This window comes from Lissotriton helveticus, chromosome 1_1 (genome assembly GCF_964261635.1).
Source record: "Lissotriton helveticus chromosome 1_1, aLisHel1.1, whole genome shotgun sequence".
Classification (NCBI taxonomy): domain Eukaryota; kingdom Metazoa; phylum Chordata; class Amphibia; order Caudata; family Salamandridae; genus Lissotriton; species Lissotriton helveticus.
Window position 1 is genome coordinate 978,528,556 of NC_136057.1, and position 12,301 is coordinate 978,540,856.

Consider the following 12,301-nt stretch of genomic DNA (forward strand, 5'->3'; position numbering starts at 1 on the left):
TACACCAAAATTCTCTTTGACTGCAGCACCAAATCACCAAACCTTAATGGGCCAGATTCACTGTAGCAGAGTTTACAGGTTGATTGGCTCTATCCTTAAGATCCAATCCCCTCCCCTCCCCTGCATGCGTTTTAAGCATCTGAAATATAACCCGCAGGTCTTAAAAGGCTTGATACAACCGAAATTATGTGAGATTTCATTGTTTTTGTGCATTACTTTTTACTAACTTTTCTTGTTTAACTTTTGTCTGTCTTTACCTCCCTCTGCCACCTTATTCCAGTTATCACGTAAAGATTGTATGTTGCTGCCCTTTTGTTTAAGAAAAGCGCCCCCCTAAAGAGCTAAACTCATACGGTCTGGGAGTGAGGGGGAAATAAACCAAAATCAATTAGCGACCTCCCACGTGACCTAAATTGCTTTAATGCTTGCTACTATATAGCATAGAAGCGGGTCATTAACTCATGATTTCTCCACACATCAATTTAATTTTTATAAAAATACTTTTATTTATTTTTTATTTCATTATTCACTTATAAAAAAACAATCAAGTAACAATTCTGACTCGCATTGTCATAGTTTCTTTCAACAATGTTGTTTCCTGACCATGTATCAACAAATTTCAATAGTAAATTTTTTAAGTAAATACAATGATCTCCATCTATGTAAAGAGAAAACATTCATGATGAAGACACAAATTCTTTATATCTTTTTCTCTTAAACAAATATCAATAAGTACTATCCTCACATTTATTCCTCCTTCACATAATCAACACTCGTATCACTGACTCATACTACACACATTCATCCTTCCCAGTCCAGCATCGCAAGCACAGATGAACAAAAATTTGTGTTTAGGGTAAAACCAATAACCCTTAAATGCTATGCTGATAACTGGGACATCCTACGCTCAGGCCAAGGTGTACGTTTCAATGCATTTAGAGCATTATCTCCATCTTCATCAGGACCTATCAGTTCTTTTGTTATTTCTTTTTTCTCTTAGAGGTAAACCATGGGGAATTTGTTACTTCTAGCTGTAACGTCAGTACACTCCAGCCGGAGTGTAAGTAACCCCTGTGCCTTGAGCGGTCATTCAGGGTATCTGCTGTCGAAAACTAAGTTTATCTAATTCAAATATCTGGGCGCCTCCTGCTCATGTTCCTTTTTTGAAAAAACTCCGATATAGTATGCACATGGGGTAAACTTTGCTCATTCCAATACAGGGACTAGCGTCGTTCACTCTATATTTTGCTTCCTTTTGTCTGATATTTATTTTAAATAGATGGCTTTTCTGTTCATTTGGATGGGTATTGTCAACCCCACCAATCACTTTCAGCATATATTCCTTTCTTCAGATGCACTGGAACGGTGCTCGTGCAGAATGGCATTTTATGCGGCTCCCAGGCCTTTTGTGACAGGGTGTCCCTTAAGTACTACCGGTAATGTGGAACAACCAGAATGGATACCACAATTGTAGTTCTTAATTGCCTGCTGAGTTGCCATGGTCACACCTGCTTCATCATTTAGGTCTGTGTTTTAACAGCACAGCTCTCAAATAGGCATATTTCTAACAATATACATTATGTGTTATTGGGTCTTAACTTTTCACCCATTGGCTTCTTCCTCCATCCTCTTTCAGCCATTAGCTCAAGATCTTGACAGGGACATCTTTCTAGCTCAGCCTAGTGTAGTATTCGTATCTTAACAAATGCTGTTTGGATCTTTCCTTCCACCTCCACTCCCATTGAACTACAGCTATATCTCTGTTAGCTCCATTTGGCTCCCTTGTAAGTGACTAATTCATGGGTGCTAATGTTGCAGGCTTTAGCTCATTAAACCCAGCTTTATTGTATTGCCAATGCTTGTTCTTTGTCTTCATAATTGAAATGTTGGTGTTCGAGTACTGCATTGAGTCTTGCTATTTCAGTTCCCATATTCCAGCCTACATGAGAATAGTAGGCTGCATTAGTTAAGGATAGTTTCAGGCTTCCATTAGGTTGCAAATTCACCTACTTTCACTTGCATCTCGCATATGCACTTGGATCTGAAGATAATTTACTGAAGAGGTAGAAAACTATTTTGTCTGCATTATTCTTTGTCTTCAGCAAAGGGTTTGATTGTAGTTCTATGTTGCTTTTTGTCTCTTCTTTGCATTCATTTCCCACTGAGGAGCAATTTGATTTTGTTTTATTCTGTAGTCCTCCGGTGTTGCTCACTTTGCTGATTTAGGCATACTCATCATTTTTTGTTAAGTGTAGATCCAGAGGAAAAAAATACTTTGGAGTTTATTGCATTGCCTAGGTGGTTATAACAACATTTCTCCTCCTTAGCAACGGACTCTTTCTTCGAGCCTAAATCTGCAGTTCTCCAGTATTGAATCTTTCATACATTCACATGCTTGAATCTTCCCTGTCATCATGGTGGGAACCCCATAGTATTTAAAAAAAGCAGTCTTATTTAAATACATTAAAAGACCTTGAGAAAGCAATTGACATTGTTAACCCATTCACATGGTTTTAATTGACCCAAACTTCAGCCAATCATAGTAAAACCCAGGACCATTCTTCCTCTGCAAAGCCAACATACCTCAAATTTCTAACCGCATGTCGTGTGTAAGGGAGTCTCCCTGAGCTCTGCTCAATTTATTACAGTTATAAGCTTATGGCCCTGCCTTCTCTTCTCAAGGAAGAAAATATTAATCAGATATACTCTCAGGCAATGTATTTTCAATATTTTCTCAAATATGTCTGAACTTTCTAAAAAAAGACTTTTCAGGACATGCAAGTCCTGTGGCAAAACTAGATTTTTTTCTGAAGATCCTCTATACTCTCTCCATCCCAACCATAGACCAAAGGCTTGTAAGTCCTGCAGAACATTTCCCGCCATGACACTAAAGGACGGAGAACCCATGCATCTTCTATAGCTTCAGAGGAAAAAGTCCAGATCACTGTCTGGCTCTGATGAGAAGGAAAGTCCAAAACCCTCCCCACCTAAGTGAAAGCGCGAAAATGAGGGCTCTACCTCATATGCAAAGGATTCAAAGACACTGCTGAAAAATCATCTGCTGAATAAGCCTCCAAAGACTCCTCTGGTCAGTCTCAAAAAAGGGCTTCTGTTTCTTCTGTTCCAGTTACACCACAGATGGATTAGTGGTCAATGAAAATCAGACCATCGACGGCGGTACTGGCGTCAACAAAAACATTCAATCATCAATCAATCATAGACATTTATAGAGCGCTCTACTTACCCGGAGGGTCTCAAGGCGCTAGGGGGGGGTGCTGCTACTGCCCGAACAGCCAGGTCTTGAGCTTCTTCCTGAAGGCGAGGTGGTCTTGGGTCAGGCGCAGGTCGGTCGGGAGGGAGTTCCAGGTCTTGGCAGCCAGGTAGGAGAAGGACCTTCCTCCTGTTGTCGTTCTTCGGATGCGGGGGACGGCGGCGAGGGCGTGACTGGCTGATCGGAGGTGTCGTTTGGGAGCGTAGAAGTTGATGCGGTTGTTGAGGTAGCTCGGGCCTTGATCGTGTAGGGCTTTGTGTGCGTGGGTGAGGAGACGGAAGGTGATTCTCTTGTTGACCGGGAGCCAGTGCAGGTCTCTTAGGTGTCCGGAGATGTGGCTGTGTCGTGGGATGTCGAGGATGAGTCTGGCTGAGGCGTTCTGGATCCGTTGGAGTCTCTTCTGGAGCTTGGCGGTGGTTCCGGCGTAGAGGGCGTTGCCGTAGTCCAGTCGGCTGGTGACGAGGGCCTGGGTGACAGTCTTCCTGGTCTCGGTGGGGATCCACCGGAAGATTTTCCGTAGCATGCGCAGGATGTTGAAGCACGACGAGGAGACTGCGTTGACTTGCTTGGTCATGGAGAGGGAGGAGTCCAGGATGAAGCCCAGGTTGCGTGCGTGCGTGGTCTGTCGGTTTGGGTGCAGTTCCCAGGGCGGGGGGCCACCAGGAGTCGTCCCAGGCGGAGGGCGAGGATCCCAGGATGAGGACTTCCGTCTTGTCCGAGTTCAGCTTCAGGCGGCTGGTCGACATCCACTCGGCTACTTCTTTCATTCCTTCGTGGAGGTTGGCTCTGGCGGCGGCGGGGTCGTTGGTAAGGGAGAGGATCAGCTGGGTATCGTCGGCGTAGGAGATGATGTTCAGGTTGTGTTGGCGTGCGATGGCCGCGAGGGGGCTCATGTAGACGTTGAAGAGGGTTGGGCTCAGCGAGGATCCTTGGGGTACGCCGCAGATGACTTCGGTGGCCTTTGATTTGTACGGAGGTAGGCGGACTCTCTGGGTTCTTCCGTCGAGGAAGGAGATGATCCATTCCAGTGCCTTCTCCTGGATTCCGACGTCATAGAGGCGCTGCACTAGGGTGCGGTGGCAGACGGTGTCGAAGGCCGCGGAGAGGTCTAGGAGGATGAGCGCCGCTGTTTCTCCGTTATCCATCAGGTTCGGATGTCATCGGTGGCAGCGATGAGGGCGGTCTCGGTGCTGTGGTTGGCTCGGAAGCCAGACTGTGAGGGGTCGAGGGATCCGTTCGTCTCAAGGAAGGCGGCCAGCTGCTTGTTGACGGTCTTCTCGATGACTTTGGCTGGAAACGGGAGGAGCGAGATGGGGCGGTAATTCTTCAGTTCGGTGGGGTCCGCTGTTGGTTTCTTGAGTAGAGCGCTGAGTTCGGCGTGCTTCCAGCTCTCAGGGAAGGTGGCGGTGTCGAATGAGGTGTTGATGATGTCCCGCAGGTGGGGTGCGATGACAGCGTCGGCCTTGTTGAAGACGTGGTGAGGGCAAGGGTCGGTCGGAGATCCGGAGTGGATGGAGTTCATCGTGCGGACGGTGTCTTCGGTGCTGATAGGAGTCCAGGCGCGGAGGGTGGTGGTGGGGGGCGGTGGTTCGGTTGAGTCGGGCGTGGCGTTCGTCGGTTGGGTGTTGAAGCTGTTGTGTATGTCCGCGATCTTGTTGTGGAAGTAGGAGGCGAGGGAGTTGCAGAGTTCTTGCGATGGGGTGATGTCGTTGTTTCCGGCGTTGGGGTTGGAGAGCTCTTTCACGATGTTGAAGAGTTCCTTGCAGTTGTGTGCGTTGTTGTCCAGTCGGTCCTTGAATGCAGTTTTCTTGGTGTCGCGGATCAGCTGGTGGTGCTTCCGGGTGGCAAGCTTGAGGGTGGTCATGTTGTCCGGTGTTGGCTCCCTTCTCCAGGCTTTCTCGAGGGCTCGGCAGTTCTTCTTGGAGCTCTTGAGTTCGTCGGTGAACCATGGGGCCTTCTTGCTGCCGGGTCTGCTGGGCGGGGTCTTCAGTGGGGCGAGTACGTCCGCGCAGTTGCTGATCCACTTCGTGAGGTTGTCGGCGGCCTGGCTGGGGTTCGCAGAGCTGGCGGGAGGGTGCTGGCTCAGGGCAGCGGCGAGCTGGTCGGCTGTGATCTTGCTCCAGCTTCTTCGGGCAACCTGTTGCTGGTGGTGGTGGGTCGTCGTTCTTCTGAAGGTGAAGTGGACGCAGCTGTGGTCCGTCCAGTGGAGTCCAGTGGCGTGGCTGAAGGTGATATCTTTGCTGGATGAGAAGACGGCGTCGAGTGTGTGTCCGGCGAGGTGGGTGGGGGTGGTCACCAGCTGCTTGAGTCCGAGGTTGGCGAGGTTGTCCAGCAGGGTGGTGGTGTTGCGGTCGTTGTTGTTCTCCAGGTGGAAGTTGATGTCCCCCAGGAGGATGTAGTCAGCGGAGGGGAGGGCATGCGGGCTGACGAAGTCGGCGATGTCCTCGCTGAATCGTGTGCGTGGTCCAGGGGGTCGGTAGATCAGGGTGCCTCTGAGGGTGGTCTTCGGGTCGGTGTGGATCTGGAAGTGTAGGTGTTCGGCGGTGGTCAGGATGTCGTCTGTGCTGGTCGTGATGCGGATGGTGTCCCTGTGGATGATGGCGATGCCTCCTCCTATCTGGTTGGCAGTGCGGTCCCTCCGGGTGATCTTGTAGCCCTCTGGGATGGCGATGGCGATGTCGGGAGCTGAAGAGGCGTTCATCCAGGTCTCCGTGAGGAAGGCAACGTCTGGTGCTGTGGTGTCGATGAGGTTCCAGAGTTCGATGGCGTGTCTGTGGACTGAGCGGGTGTTGAGCAGGATGCACTTCAGGTGGTTGGTGCTGGTGTTCGTCTTGGCGGGTGCTGGTGCGAGGCAGGTCCGGATGCAGGTGAACTTGCAGGACTGGCAGATGAAGGGTCCGTGTGTGCGTCTCGGGGTGGCACGGTAGCATCCCGGGGTCGTCCGTCGTTGAGTGCGATGAGGGTGGCGGCGTCGTACGTCCGGCGGGTGGGCTGGGGTCTGCGGAGGCCAGGGGTCCTGGCGCTGGGCGCGGGCCAGGCGCGGACGGGCGCAGACGGGCTTACCTTTGGCGCACCTTCGGCGCTCAATCGGTGCTCCCGCTGCACGCGTCCGCTGCGCGGTCGCTGAGGGGGCGTCATAAGAAGGGATCCTGGAGGGCGGGTCAGGCGGGAGGCGGGGAGCGCGTGGGCCTATCGGTAGGCGGGGGGGCGGGGTCGCGTCAAAACCGGCGCGAAATCCAGGCGGCCGGCCCTGCGGCGGCTGGGGCGCCGGGCTGGATCGGCGATCAGGCGGGCGGCCCTGCGGCGGCTGGGGCGCCGGGATGGATCGGCAGCAGGCAGCAGGTAAGTGGCAGGCAGCAGGCGGGGAGCGAGGGGGCAACCAGGCCGAGGGCACAGTGGTCGCTGCAAGAGTGGGGTCGGGGTCCCCTTAAGAAGGGATCCTGGAGGGCGGGTCAGGCGGGAGGCGGGGAGCGCGTGGGCCTATCGGTAGGCGGGGGGGCGGGGTCGCGTCAAAACCGGCGCGAAATCCAGGCGGCCGGCCCTGCGGCGGCTGGGGCGCCGGGCTGGATCGGCGATCAGGCGGGCGGCCCTGCGGCGGCTGGGGCGCCGGGATGGATCGGCAGCAGGCAGCAGGTAAGTGGCAGGCAGCAGGCGGGGAGCGAGGGGGCAACCAGGCCGAGGGCACAGTGGTCGCTTGTCTATGATACTTTCTTTGAACGTACCTTTAGTGACAATGCTCACCTCTACCTCGTTGAGAACGGCAACTGCTTTGTCGTCGACAGCTTTGACGACAGCTCTGTTGACAGCATCGATGAGGGTTTTTAAATCCCCGTTGACTATGTTAGTGGTGATGTTAACAAGTAACAGGGTCAGACCCAGATAGTCATTGGGACCTGGGTGATCCCAAGTTATTATGGAGAAAGGGGGGTCCCAGACTGTCAAACAATCATTCATAAAATGATGAAACAACAGAGTTTGAGAAAGAAAATTTTTCATACAGCATATGAATTAAGGGTTACGTTGTATTTATTTCACAGGGTAACCAGGCAAACCGATTAATGGTTCAAGCAAATTGTAAAGGTTCATTTGCAGTTCATAAGCATATTAGTGCCCACATGGTGAGGGGGTGGGAAGTGAAGTGAGGGATTATTATGTGAAAGAAAGTGACAAAATACATTAAATAATCAATTGCACATCATTGATTAAAGATTTTTCTATATATATATACACTGGTCTATTGAATTCGGAGCCAAATCCAAACGGAATAATTCACAATCAAAAGTCAAAAAGAACAATATCTCCTGTCTATGGCTGTGTAAATCCTGTGTAACCATAGGAGTATATATCAGGAAAAAACGTCTACGTTTCGACCCTATATGGTAGGGTGAATGGCCCTTACAAGGCGGGTCTTCGTCAGGACAATGGAGCAGTGGGCAGACCTCCTAGGGTAAGAAAAGAATGGAAAACTACTTAATAGGGTAGTGATTACCCGATTGCCTCTGCGAATGTAGTCCGCTGGGCAGTACATTAAAAACAACAACTTGAAAGGACTATCATGATCACACATGCTGTTACCTTTGGAGTGGAGGGGCGCTACAGTAGCCTTGGATGTAGGTCGTTACCGCAAACAGGTGTTCTAAATGTAAAAAACGTAAAAAACGGACCCCAAGATTTAATTCCAAGCACTACTAGAACAAATTAATCAGAGCACAGTGTGCCATGAGAGGGGAGAGGGATCGTAGAATTACCTTCAGTCCCATTCAATTCGTCACGAGGGGTATCAACAGATCTAATCTGCATCAAAGGGGAAAAATGAGAAAACATAGCCTCGTCAGTATAGATTAGGTCCCCTGCAGGATGGTGGCATCCAAGTACGTTATCAAGTATCTAACTACAAAGGGTGGGGGTATTTTTTACCTTATCGAACACAGCGCTGGCGTGGTCTCGAGGCAGTCAATGCAAAGCGACTCGCGTAACCAGGAAGTGGCGGTAGAGGGGCGTGGTTACGTTTATAACGTCGGGTGCAGACATAGTAGAGGGACTCTAACTTAAGCGGTTGCTATGCGATGATAAACGCTTAGGAATGGCTATGTCGCTCCGAAGGTCCAAGGACTTGGGAGTCTAAAAATTTTTAAGCAGTAGAAGGACTCTAAACTAAGCAAATACTTATACAATAAGAAACACTTTAAAAACATGTGCATATTATTCCAAAAATACCAGCGATGATAGACGCTTAGGAATGGCTATGTCGCTCCGAAGGTCCAAAGACTTGGGAGTCTAACATTTTTAAGCAGTAGAAGGACTCTAAAATAAGCAATTACTTATACAATAAGAAACACTTTAAAACCATGTACATATTGTTCCAAGAATATCAGCATAATGTTGGGTGCATGTACCTACCCGCAAGGTGGTAAAATGCACCTTGAACTAATGTAGCATAATTATGAACCAATTGCATTGGGCAGGCAAGTGTGGGTGCATGTACCTACGGTACAAGGTGGTAAAATGCACATGCGTTTAGAATTATTGCACTGATCACATTTTAGAGGTAAAAGGCATTGTTCAAGAGGTATCTACAAGATAATTATAGGATCGCAAGTTGAGCAAAGCTACTTTCGGATTCGTTCAAGCCATTCCTTACAGAGTCAAAAATTTGCATCCATTTTAGTTCTCTCGTATTAAGGATAGGGGCAATGTTGCCTCCCCTCGGGCCTAATTTCACATGTTCCAAAATAATCCATCTTAGACTCTCCGGTGGATGGTTATTCCTTCGACAATGTTCCACAAGGGGTGCACCCTCCACCAAGCATCTTATTCTACTGCAGTGTTGTAGGAAGCGCGATTTCATGCGCTGTTGTGTTTGACCCACGTAAATTAGATCACAAGGGCAAATAATGCAGTATATTACGTCCTCCGTGTTACAGTTTGTGTGAGATTTGAGCTTCACACTATGATGTTGGAAGGTGAACTCCTTTGTTTGGATGGTTGACGGACAGGCCTTACAATTGCCACACTTGAAATGCCCCAAAATCGGAGGGAGGTTCCAGAGGGACGTGAGGGAGTAGGGGTGGTTCCCAGGAGTGAACGCACCACATGGTCACGTATGTTCTTGCCTTTCTTAAAGGAGTGTAAAGGTAAGTCTTGGCACCCCAAATCATTCAATATCATTGGCCAATGTCTATTGATCACTTTTTTAATCTCATTACTCTTCGTAGAGAAGGTGGTGACGCAAATGAGTTTGTGATCATTGCTGTTGACGCGTTCATTAGGTTGTAATAGCGTCTCCCGTGGGTTAAACCATGCTCTCTTGCGGGCCTTCTTCGTGAGTCTTGTTGGGTAGCCTCGTTCAGTTAGGCGGTCCATCAGTTTTTGTGACTCCTCCATGTAATCTTCCTTCTTACTGCAATTCCGTCGAATTCTAAGGAATTGTCCGAAGGGTAGGTTGTCCCTCAGGCTCCTTGGATGATGACTTGTGTATTGCAATAGAGAGTTTCGTTCTGTGGGTTTCCGGAAAAGGTTGGTGTGGAGTGCCCCATTTTCAGCGATGATTGCCAGGTCTAGAAAATTAATCTTATGTTTATCAAACTGGATCGTGAATTGTATGTCCCGTGATCTATTGTTGAGCCAGCAGAAGAAGTGGTTTATGTCGACATCTGTGCCAGACCAAATCAGGAACAGATGTCGACATAAACCACTTCTTCTGCTGGCTCAACAATAGATCACGGGACATACAATTCACGATCCAGTTTGATAAACATAAGATTAATTTTCTAGACCTGGCAATCATCGCTGAAAATGGGGCACTCCACACCAACCTTTTCCGGAAACCCACAGAACGAAACTCTCTATTGCAATACACAAGTCATCATACAAGGAGCCTGAGGGACAACCTACCCTTCGGACAATTCCTTAGAATTCGACGGAATTGCAGTAAGAAGGAAGATTACATGGAGGAGTCACAAAAACTGATGGACCGCCTAACTGAACGAGGCTACCCAACAAGACTCACGAAGAAGGCCCGCAAGAGAGCATGGTTTAACCCACGGGAGACGCTATTACAACCTAATGAACGCGTCAACAGCAATGATCACAAACTCATTTGCGTCACCACCTTCTCTACGAACAGTAATGAGATTAAAAAAGTGATCAATAGACATTGGCCAATGATATCGAATGATTTGGGGTGCCAAGACTTACCTTTACACTCCTTTAAGAAAGGCAAGAACATACGTGACCATGTGGTGCGTTCACTCCTGGGAACCACCCCAACTCCCTCCATTACGTCCCTCTGGAACCTCCCTCCGATTTTGGGGCATTTCAAGTGTGGCAATTGTAAGGCCTGTCCGTCAACCATCCAAACAAAGGAGTTCACCTTCCAACATCATAGTGTGAAGCTCAAATCTCACACAAACTGTAACACGGAGGACGTAATATACTGCATTATTTGCCCTTGTGATCTAATTTACGTGGGTCAAACACAACAGCGCATGAAATCGCGCTTCCTACAACACTGCAGTAGAATAAGATGCTTGGTGGAGGGTGCACCCCTTGTGGAACATTGTCGAAGGAATAACCATCCACCGGAGAGTCTAAGATGGATTATTTTGGAACATGTGAAATTAGGCCCGAGGGGAGGCAACATTGCCCCTATCCTTAATACGAGAGAACTAAAATGGATACAAATTTTTGACTCTGTAAGGAATGGCTTGAACGAATCCGAAAGTAGCTTTGCTCAACTTGCGATCCTATAATTATCTTGTAGATACCTCTTGAACAATGCCCTTTACCTCTAAAATGTGATCAGTGCAATAATCCTAAACGCATGTGCATTTTACCACCTTGTACGGTAGGTACATCCACCCACACTTGCCTGCCCAATGCAATTGGTTCATAATTATGCTACATTAGTTCAAGGTGCATTTTACCACCTTGCGGGTAGGTACATGCACCCAACATTATGCTGATATTCTTGGAACAATATGTACATGGTTTTAAAGTGTTTCTTATTGTAGAAGTAATTGCTTATTTTAGAGTCCTTCTACTGCTTAAAAATTTTAGACTCCCAAGTCTTTGGACCTTCGGAGCGACATAGCCATTCCTAAGCGTCTATCATCGCTGGTATTTTTGGAATAATATGCACATGTTTTTAAAGTGTTTCTTATTGTATAAGTAATTGCTTATTTTAGAGTCCTTCTACTGCTTAAAAATTTTTAGACTCCCAAGTCCTTGGACCTTCGGAGCGACATAGCCATTCCTAAGCGTTTATCATCGCATAGCAACCGCTTAAGTTAGAGTCCCTCTACTATGTCTGCACCCGATGTTATAAACGTAACCACGCCCCTCTACCGCCACTTCCTGGTTACGCGAGTCGCTTTGCATTGACTGCCTCGAGACCACGCCAGCGCTGTGTTCGATAAGGTAAAAAATACCCCCACCCTTTGTAGTTAGATACTTGATAACGTACTTGGATGCCACCATCCTGCAGGGGACCTAATCTATACTGACGAGGCTATGTTTTCTAATTTTTCCCGTTTGATGCAGATTAGATCTGTTGATACCCCTCGTGACGAATTGAATGGGACTGAAGGTAATTCTACGATCCCTCTCCCCTCTGATGGCACACTGTGCTCTGATTAATTTGTTCTAGTAGTGCTTGGAATTAAATCTTGGGGTCCGTTTTTTTATGTTTTTTACATTTAGAACACCTGTTTGCGGTAACGACCTACATCCAAGGCTACTGTAGCGCCCCTCCACTCCAAAGGTAACAGCATGTGTGATCATGATAGTCCTTTCAAGTTGTTGTTTTTAATGTACTGCCCAGCGGACTACATTCGCAGAGGCAATCGGGTAATCACTACCCTATTAAGTAGTTTTCCATTCTTTTCTTACCCTAGGAGGTCTGCCCACTGCTCCATTGTCCTGACGAAGACCCGCCTTGTAAGGGCCATTCACCCTACCATATAGGGTCGAAACGTAGACGTTTTTTCCTGATATATACTCCTATGGTTACACAGGATTTACACAGCCATA

The 12,301-nt window shown here is 48.1% G+C and overlaps 1 protein-coding gene across 2 annotated transcripts in view; it reads left to right on the forward strand.

Moving 5' to 3' along the window:
• The window catches only part of MKLN1 (muskelin 1), a 785,750-nt gene that overhangs the window by 380,448 nt on the left and 393,001 nt on the right, over positions 1 to 12,301 (forward strand). The window lies entirely within an intron of this gene.